We start from the raw sequence: 6,533 nt of genomic DNA, 5'->3' as shown, positions 1-6,533 counted from the left end.
CGGGGCAGGTCCGATGGCAGCAGCGTCCGTGAGGAGCCTCTTTCTCCCAGACCCGGGGGCGGGCCTGCTCCTCCTGCCAGAAGCGGGAGGCCAGCAGCCCCTCCCTTCAGAAACACTTACTGGCTGTGCCTTTCACGCACTGGCCCTGTTCTTGGCTCCCGGGAGACAGCGGCCGGCAGCCCAAGGCACTGATGGGGCCAGCAGCTGATGGAGGAGGTCGTCGGGGGGCTTCCTGATGTTAATGCGCAGTCAGGGCTGGAAAACCAGCCAAAGAGAATTTCATAACAGAGAGACAAATTGCAATTCCAGCCGTAGGAGTTTCCGCAGGGGGTGCTGAGAGGGTCACTTACTTGGTTTGCATTCAATTAAATTTCATTACGAAGAGGCCTGTTGAATTCTGGTGGATCAATATAGCTCGTGTTTTCCTAACCGAGAGAAGAAGGGTACTGATAACCTCACAGAGCGCAAACCTTAGCCGTAGTTTTATTTCCAGAGCTACTGCCTATGACGTGGGACTTCCTTAGCCTTTGGAGGCACTCAGGAGTCTGAAAAGCTGCAGGAAGAGGCAGGGCGCAGATCTTCACTCCCATTCTGTGGCTGAGACAACTGAGGCTCCCACAGGCCACGCCAGCTTCTTGGGGCCACGTACCTGGTAAGTAGCAGAGCCGTATGCCGGCCTCAAGTTCTGGGGCTGGAACCTGCTCTTCATTTCTGGGCAGTGACCAATTTCTCCTCCTATGGATGTCTTTTCCACGATGGCTTTTCCCAACTGGGTGTGAATGGGGGCGAGTGGGGGCTGCGTCTTGTTCCACTTCCGGGCAGCCAAGGGAAAGCCTCTGGAGGAGTGAAAAGCTCTCTGTGGGGATGGAAGGATCCTGTAACCTGCACTGGCTGATATGGGAGCCCCCAGCCACAGGTGGTTACCAAGGACTCGAATGGGTCTGTAGCATCTAAGAAACAACAATTTTTTAAAAAAATGTTTACTTATTTATTTTGAGAGAGAGCGAGCAAGCATGCACACGCAAGAGCAGGGGCGGGGCAGAGAGGGAGAGGGAGAGAGTCGCAGGCAGGCTCCAGGCTGTCGGCACATGTCCCAAACGGCAATCAAGATTCGGTCGGTCAACTGACTGAGCCACCCAGGTGCCCCCAGAGGAGCAGCAGTTTTAATGTGGATTCATTTTTATGTATTTAAAATTAAATCGATGGCTCGTGTCCACCCTGTTGGGCAATGCAGGTGTGGAGTTCCTTGGGCCCCAGACTTCTGCTCTCTGAAGGGTTGCCGGGTTCTCAGCTTGGTGCGCGTCATTAAGGGCTGGCTGGCAATTCTGAGCCTTTCCAGATGGAGCTCAGGGTAGTTTCTGCTTGGACTCTGGTTCAGCTGAGATATGAGAACCAAATTCAGGCCACAGAGGGTCGTGGGAAGGACCTTGTGCAAGCCGCTTGTCTATTGGGTTCGACCTTGCGTCCTTTAGGTTCGTAGCAAGGAGTGTCTGTTGGTGGGGACATCGGAGCATCTTGTCTTCCTCCTTTCCCTCCAGGACCCCCACACCCAGCGGGGAGACCCCCCACCCCCCAGGCTGTGGACAGCAGCTCCTGGAAGGCTGATCGGAGGGTGGGTCACCTGACGGATTCTCCAGTAATGAGTGTTTGTTTCTGGAGTCTCCTGGGCTGTTACCCCCAGGCTGATGGTAGGTTGCATGCTTTGTACAGGAGTGACACTCCACCCACGGTGACGAAGGGAGAGGTCAGAGGGAGGGCAGGGTTATCCTTTGAATGGAAACGAGACTGGGGGCCTCTTGTGGAAGATCAGGAACGAACTGGGCAATGAATCCAGAAAAAGGGGGATCAACTCCTGGGGGCTTGGAGAAGGGGTAGAGGGGGGCGCCTGGGTGGCTTAGTCGGTTAAGCGTCCGACTTTCGCTTAGGTCATGATCTCGCGGTTCGTGGGTTCGAGCCCCGCGTCGGGCTCTGTGCTGACTGCCAGCTCAGAGCCTGGAGCCTGTTTCAGTCTGTGACTCCCTCTCTCTCTGACCCTCCTCTGCTCATGCTCTCTCTCTCTCCTAGAAATAAATAAAAAAAATATTAAAAAAAAAAAAAAAAGAAGGGGTAGAGGGAGAAGAGGACCCCAGGATTCGTCCCGTGAAGGCAAGGGCTTTGTCTCTTTGTCACCCTATCCCCTAGGCCCCACAGTGGGGCACAGAGTGGGCTCTAAACACAATACTGGTGGGAGGGAAGGTAGGGGATGGATGCTAACGTTGGGGTCGCCCTGAGAAGGCGGGGTATGTTCTTCATCCGGGGTGTGTTCGGGACAGAACCACGGGGTGTGCACGTGACCTTGCCTAACCCCTAACATGAGGGTCAGTCCCGCCGGGTCCGGAGCATGCTCTGTGGCGCTGCAGAGAATGAAGCCACGTCGGGGAAGGCTTACGCTGCACTTTCGCAGCCTCCTTTCAGCCCTCTCTTAAGGGAAGGACAGCTTACCTGGTCAGTGTTCCTGCCGTAAAGGTGGAACGGAAAAGTATGCCAAGTACTTCAAGACTACTTTCAGTCTCCGGGTCCTACATCTGGATAAGGAGATGTGCTCCCTCACAGGACTCTGCAACTTGCCCAAGGTTATACAGCAGGTCGCTGAAAACTATTTGAGTGTCCACAGGCCTCCTTTAGGGACTGGAAAAGTCTGTCTGGTCGGTTGACCACAGCTAACGTTTACGGATGCCTGTGGTATGCCTGGGTGCTTCCCTGGGAGGGCACTTTGGAGTTTGAAGGCCCTGGGATCCTATGACCTTGGAGAGCCGGCCCCTGCTCGCCGATGGCCTCTTCCGTTCATGTGTGTGCCTGGCCGACGACCGCGGGCAGCAGAGCCCAGCCTGAGGAATGTTCGTCGAAGGGCCACCTGGCTGATTGGGCAGAGAAGATACGCTGCCCAGGGTTTCCCAGGCGGCTGCGAGGGAGAAGTTCTGGATCTCTCAGAACTGTGCGGACAGACCCACCGCAGCCGGCGGTGCACGTGACCCCCTTTCAGTGACAGCCACCTGCCTGGCCTCTTAGGGAACGGGATCCGGGCTCAACTGTTCCTTCTAACAGGTATAGGTCTGGGAACTTCTGTTGTGTCCAGCACCCTGGACCTGGGTGCCTCTTGAGCGCAGAGCTCTGGGTCTGTGGTGGGGTGTGGGGGGTGCCCCTTTGCAGAAGTGCCATTAGGAAGAAGCCAAGGTAATGCTGGTGTGAATGTGGTAGCTAAGGCTTCCTGGGACGAGGGCCTGGTGGGCGCGGGCGCTGGCTTCTCTGGGTTTACAGATGTGCTGCACCAGGCTCTGTGTTAGGGTGTCAGCAGAGATCCTGGGAGGTCACAGCTGACCTGGACGGCTGGCCAGTGGAGAGGTTGTGATTAAGGGGTAGTGGATTGAATTGTGTCCTAATCCTTGGTACCTGTGAACGTGACCGTATTTGGGAAAAGGGTCTGTTTCATAGCAGGGAGAGCTCTAAATCCCCTGGCTGGTGTTTTTGTAAGAGGATGGATATCCAGAGCAACAGAGGCCGTGTGGAGACGGGGACAGAGATCAGACCCCTGCATCTACCACATCTCCCAACAGCCCGAAGCCAGGAGAGAGGCAGGCAAGGATTCTTTCTAGAGCCTTCTGAGAGAGCAGGGGTCTCCATTTTGGACTTCTCACCCCCAGAACTGTGTGAGAATAGCTTTCTGCCCTTCAAGCCACCTGGTTTGTGGTCATTGTATGCATGGCGGCTCTAGGAGACGAACACGGAAGAGAACCCCGTCCTTTCCCGAGGTGAGGGCTTCCCTGACTCCATTTAGAGCCTAGAATTGCGAGCTCGTGAGTGCGTTTTGGTGTTTGTCTCCGCTGAGAGGATTTAACAGTCCCTCCCTCATTCATTCATTCTTCTTGGCATCTATAGTGTCTTAGCATCCGTTGTGACCTCCGCTGACTTCTGCTCGGTCCAGCCCATAGTTTGCGCCCCCCCCGCCCCCGCCCCCTGCCTGTCCTGTCTCCTTTCTTCTTGGCTTGGGAGCCTCTCCGCCCTTCCCAAAACCGACCCAATCCATCGCAGGCCCTTCTCCTTCTGGGATACCTTTGGGGGCCCCTCCTGGGCTCCTCACCCCTGCCCTGAATGTCAGCAGCCTCTTGAACCGGTCACTGCCCACCCCCTGATTCCTGGTTGTCCTCAGACCGGCATTTGGCCCCACAGAAGTCCCCAGTCGCTTACTATGAGTTGTGCAGACCGTTTCTTACTCGCCCCCTGGAGCAGCCCAGGAGGGTTCCCATTATCCCCCTCTACGGAGAAGCGTCAGAAAGGGGCATCCCTGTGTCACAAAGCTTGTCCATGGGCAGCTGGCACTCACTCCTAGGTCTGCCTAACCCCACGCTCTGGTGCCCCGCTGCTCACCCCGTGCCCGCCTCTGCAGGAGGTGGCCAAGGTCCAGCTGCTTAGAGAGATTTTCACAAGGACCTGACCTGTTCAGAATTGCTTCTGAGGGCCTTAGGACTACGTTAAGGGAGCTCTTGAGAGGGCTGACCGTGTCTCCAGCCCCTTGCCCCTGGCTGGCATACAGCAGGAGCCCAATAATGTGTTTTGACCAAAAGGAGGAGTCAAAGAAGCAGCAGTCCTCGAACCAGGGCAGAACGGGAGAGCCCAGCCTCCGGAACCTGCCAGGCGCGCAGACCCAGCTCTGCCACGTGAGCTCAGTGCCCCCACTGTCCTCGTCTGTAAAGTGGGAATGAGAACAGCATTGACTCTGAAAGCTGACTGTGCGGGTCGCTGGAGTTCCCATGGGTGATGTGCGTGGAGGTTCCCGGCCGCTCGTCAGCACGCTGGAAACGTGCCCTCCGGTAATGGGGGTCCAGGGAGCATTGACTGCAGGGCATTTGGGAACAGGCAAGGGAAGAGCAGAGTCCTGGTCTTGGAAGAGTCTTACAGAATGAGTCTTCCAGGTGGAGCGTGGACGAGGGCCCCCCAAGCATCTTCTAGCCAGGCCGAGAGCAGCTGGGCAGGTGCCTTCACTGGGGCGACGCGGGCAGCCTGCCCCAGGGGGCCCGCAGGTTCTCACCTGCTGTTGCTGCACCCCAGGGGTGAGGTTAATGTTCCCCCAGAAGGGCTGTGCCTGTGTCTCCCTGCAGCAGCGACTCCAGCCACAGCTTCTGCCACTGCACGGGGAGCGTCTCTGGGCTTGGCACAGGGTGCAGGCCTGTCCCCCAGCAGCGCCGACAGGCTGTGCCCCTTCCACAGAGGGGGGACATCCTGCGCTCTACACCTGCCCCCTCCAGAGGTGTGAAGCCGGCTGCCTCTGGAGACAGCGCTCCTCGGGAGGCCTGGCCCCTGCCCACCTGCTGCCCCCATGCCAGGGACACACAGGAGTCCGCACGAGATGCGTGGAAGACCGGGGTCGGGCGGGGTGTCGGTGGGAGCTCACCGGTGTCGCTGCCCATGTCGCTCAGGTGCTTCTCGGTGGCCTCCACGAGCTGGGTGGCTCCAGCTGCCACCTCTTCTGCTTCGCAGGAATCCCTGGGCTGAGCAGGAGGCAGGGAGTGGGGGAAACCCTTGCCCTTTGCCAGTCCTTAGAAATGCGCCTGTCCCAAGAGGAGCTGTCGAACTGCAGCCTAAATACACTGAGAAAGATTCCCGCCTCTCGCTATAGTGAGCTCGGGGCTTTGGAGGGGAAATGACCTTGCCTGAGTTGGACGTGCCATAGATCTGTGGCACCAGGGAGTCAGCTTTACGGAGGCACTGTGCCCGGGCCCCTCCCTCCCGGAGCATCTGATGTAATCGCGCTGGGAGGGACCCACCAGGTGATCCTCCTGGCAGCCAGGCTTGAGCGAGGCACTTGGTCATTTGCATGTGTGCCCTCCCCCCACACACGTGACACAGGAAGTCCTCGGACAAGGAAAGGAGAGTGACAGAGCGAGCCCGCAGTTAGTGAGTGCCCGCCACTGCCTGGTGCTGTGCGGCGTGCATGCGGCTCCTCTAGTGCCCCAACCCCTGTGAGGAAGGCTCTGCAGTGTCCCCACTCTATGGAGGCACATCTGAGGTCACAGCTCGAGAGGACAGGTGCAGCAGTCCGGGGCTAGTAAGGCTGGCGTCGGGACTGGACTCAGGTCACTTTCCCAAGTGGAGCACCCCTGCCTGGGCCAGGGGACGGACAGCTGTCTGTTGAGACTGCTGTTCACTCCGGAAAGCCCACCTGGGTCCTCCCCTATACAAAATGAAAGTCCCATATGACCTTGGTTGAGCTCCACGTGTAGAAACTGGTCTGCATTGCCTCTCTGAAAAAGACTTGGTTTGGGAAATTCAGTATTTAAATTATTTTTAGGCCTCTCAGCAGAATTTTGTTTTAGGAGGATGGGCATTTAAATATATACAGATCTGGGCTTTTCTATTCCCGTTTGAGCACCGTGGGCGTAGTAGAGAGGAGGGAGACTGATCTCGTAAAGCTGAGACAGTCAGATACTGCCGGAAGCACCACGGGGCCTGGGAGACTCACCTCGCTAATACGTGACCCTGTGGTGCCTGCATTTTCC

General features: G+C 57.3%; 1 protein-coding gene across 16 annotated transcripts in view; it reads left to right on the top strand.

Annotated features, from left to right (window-relative positions):
* The window catches only part of LOC144231576 (uncharacterized), a 150,874-nt gene that overhangs the window by 123,211 nt on the left and 21,130 nt on the right, over positions 1-6,533 (top strand). For 9 of the 16 annotated variants that reach the window (XR_013335098.1, XR_013335099.1, XR_013335101.1 and 6 more), the window contains 2 exons: positions 494-652; positions 1,539-1,688. The exons of 5 other annotated variants lie outside the window; for them this stretch is intronic. The gene's annotated coding sequence lies outside the window, so the exon portion shown is untranslated. Of the gene's footprint in view, positions 1-493; positions 653-1,538; positions 1,689-2,094; positions 3,085-6,533 lie in introns of those variants that run through there. 2 more of the 16 variants (XR_013335100.1, XR_013335111.1) reach the window with 2 other exon arrangements.

This window comes from Crocuta crocuta, unplaced genomic scaffold, assembly GCF_008692635.1.
Source record: "Crocuta crocuta isolate KB4526 unplaced genomic scaffold, BGI_CrCroc_1.0 scaffold260, whole genome shotgun sequence".
NCBI classification, from domain to species: domain Eukaryota; kingdom Metazoa; phylum Chordata; class Mammalia; order Carnivora; family Hyaenidae; genus Crocuta; species Crocuta crocuta.
Note: the sequence above shows the minus strand (reverse complement) of the source record. Positions and strands in the feature narration are given on the sequence as shown.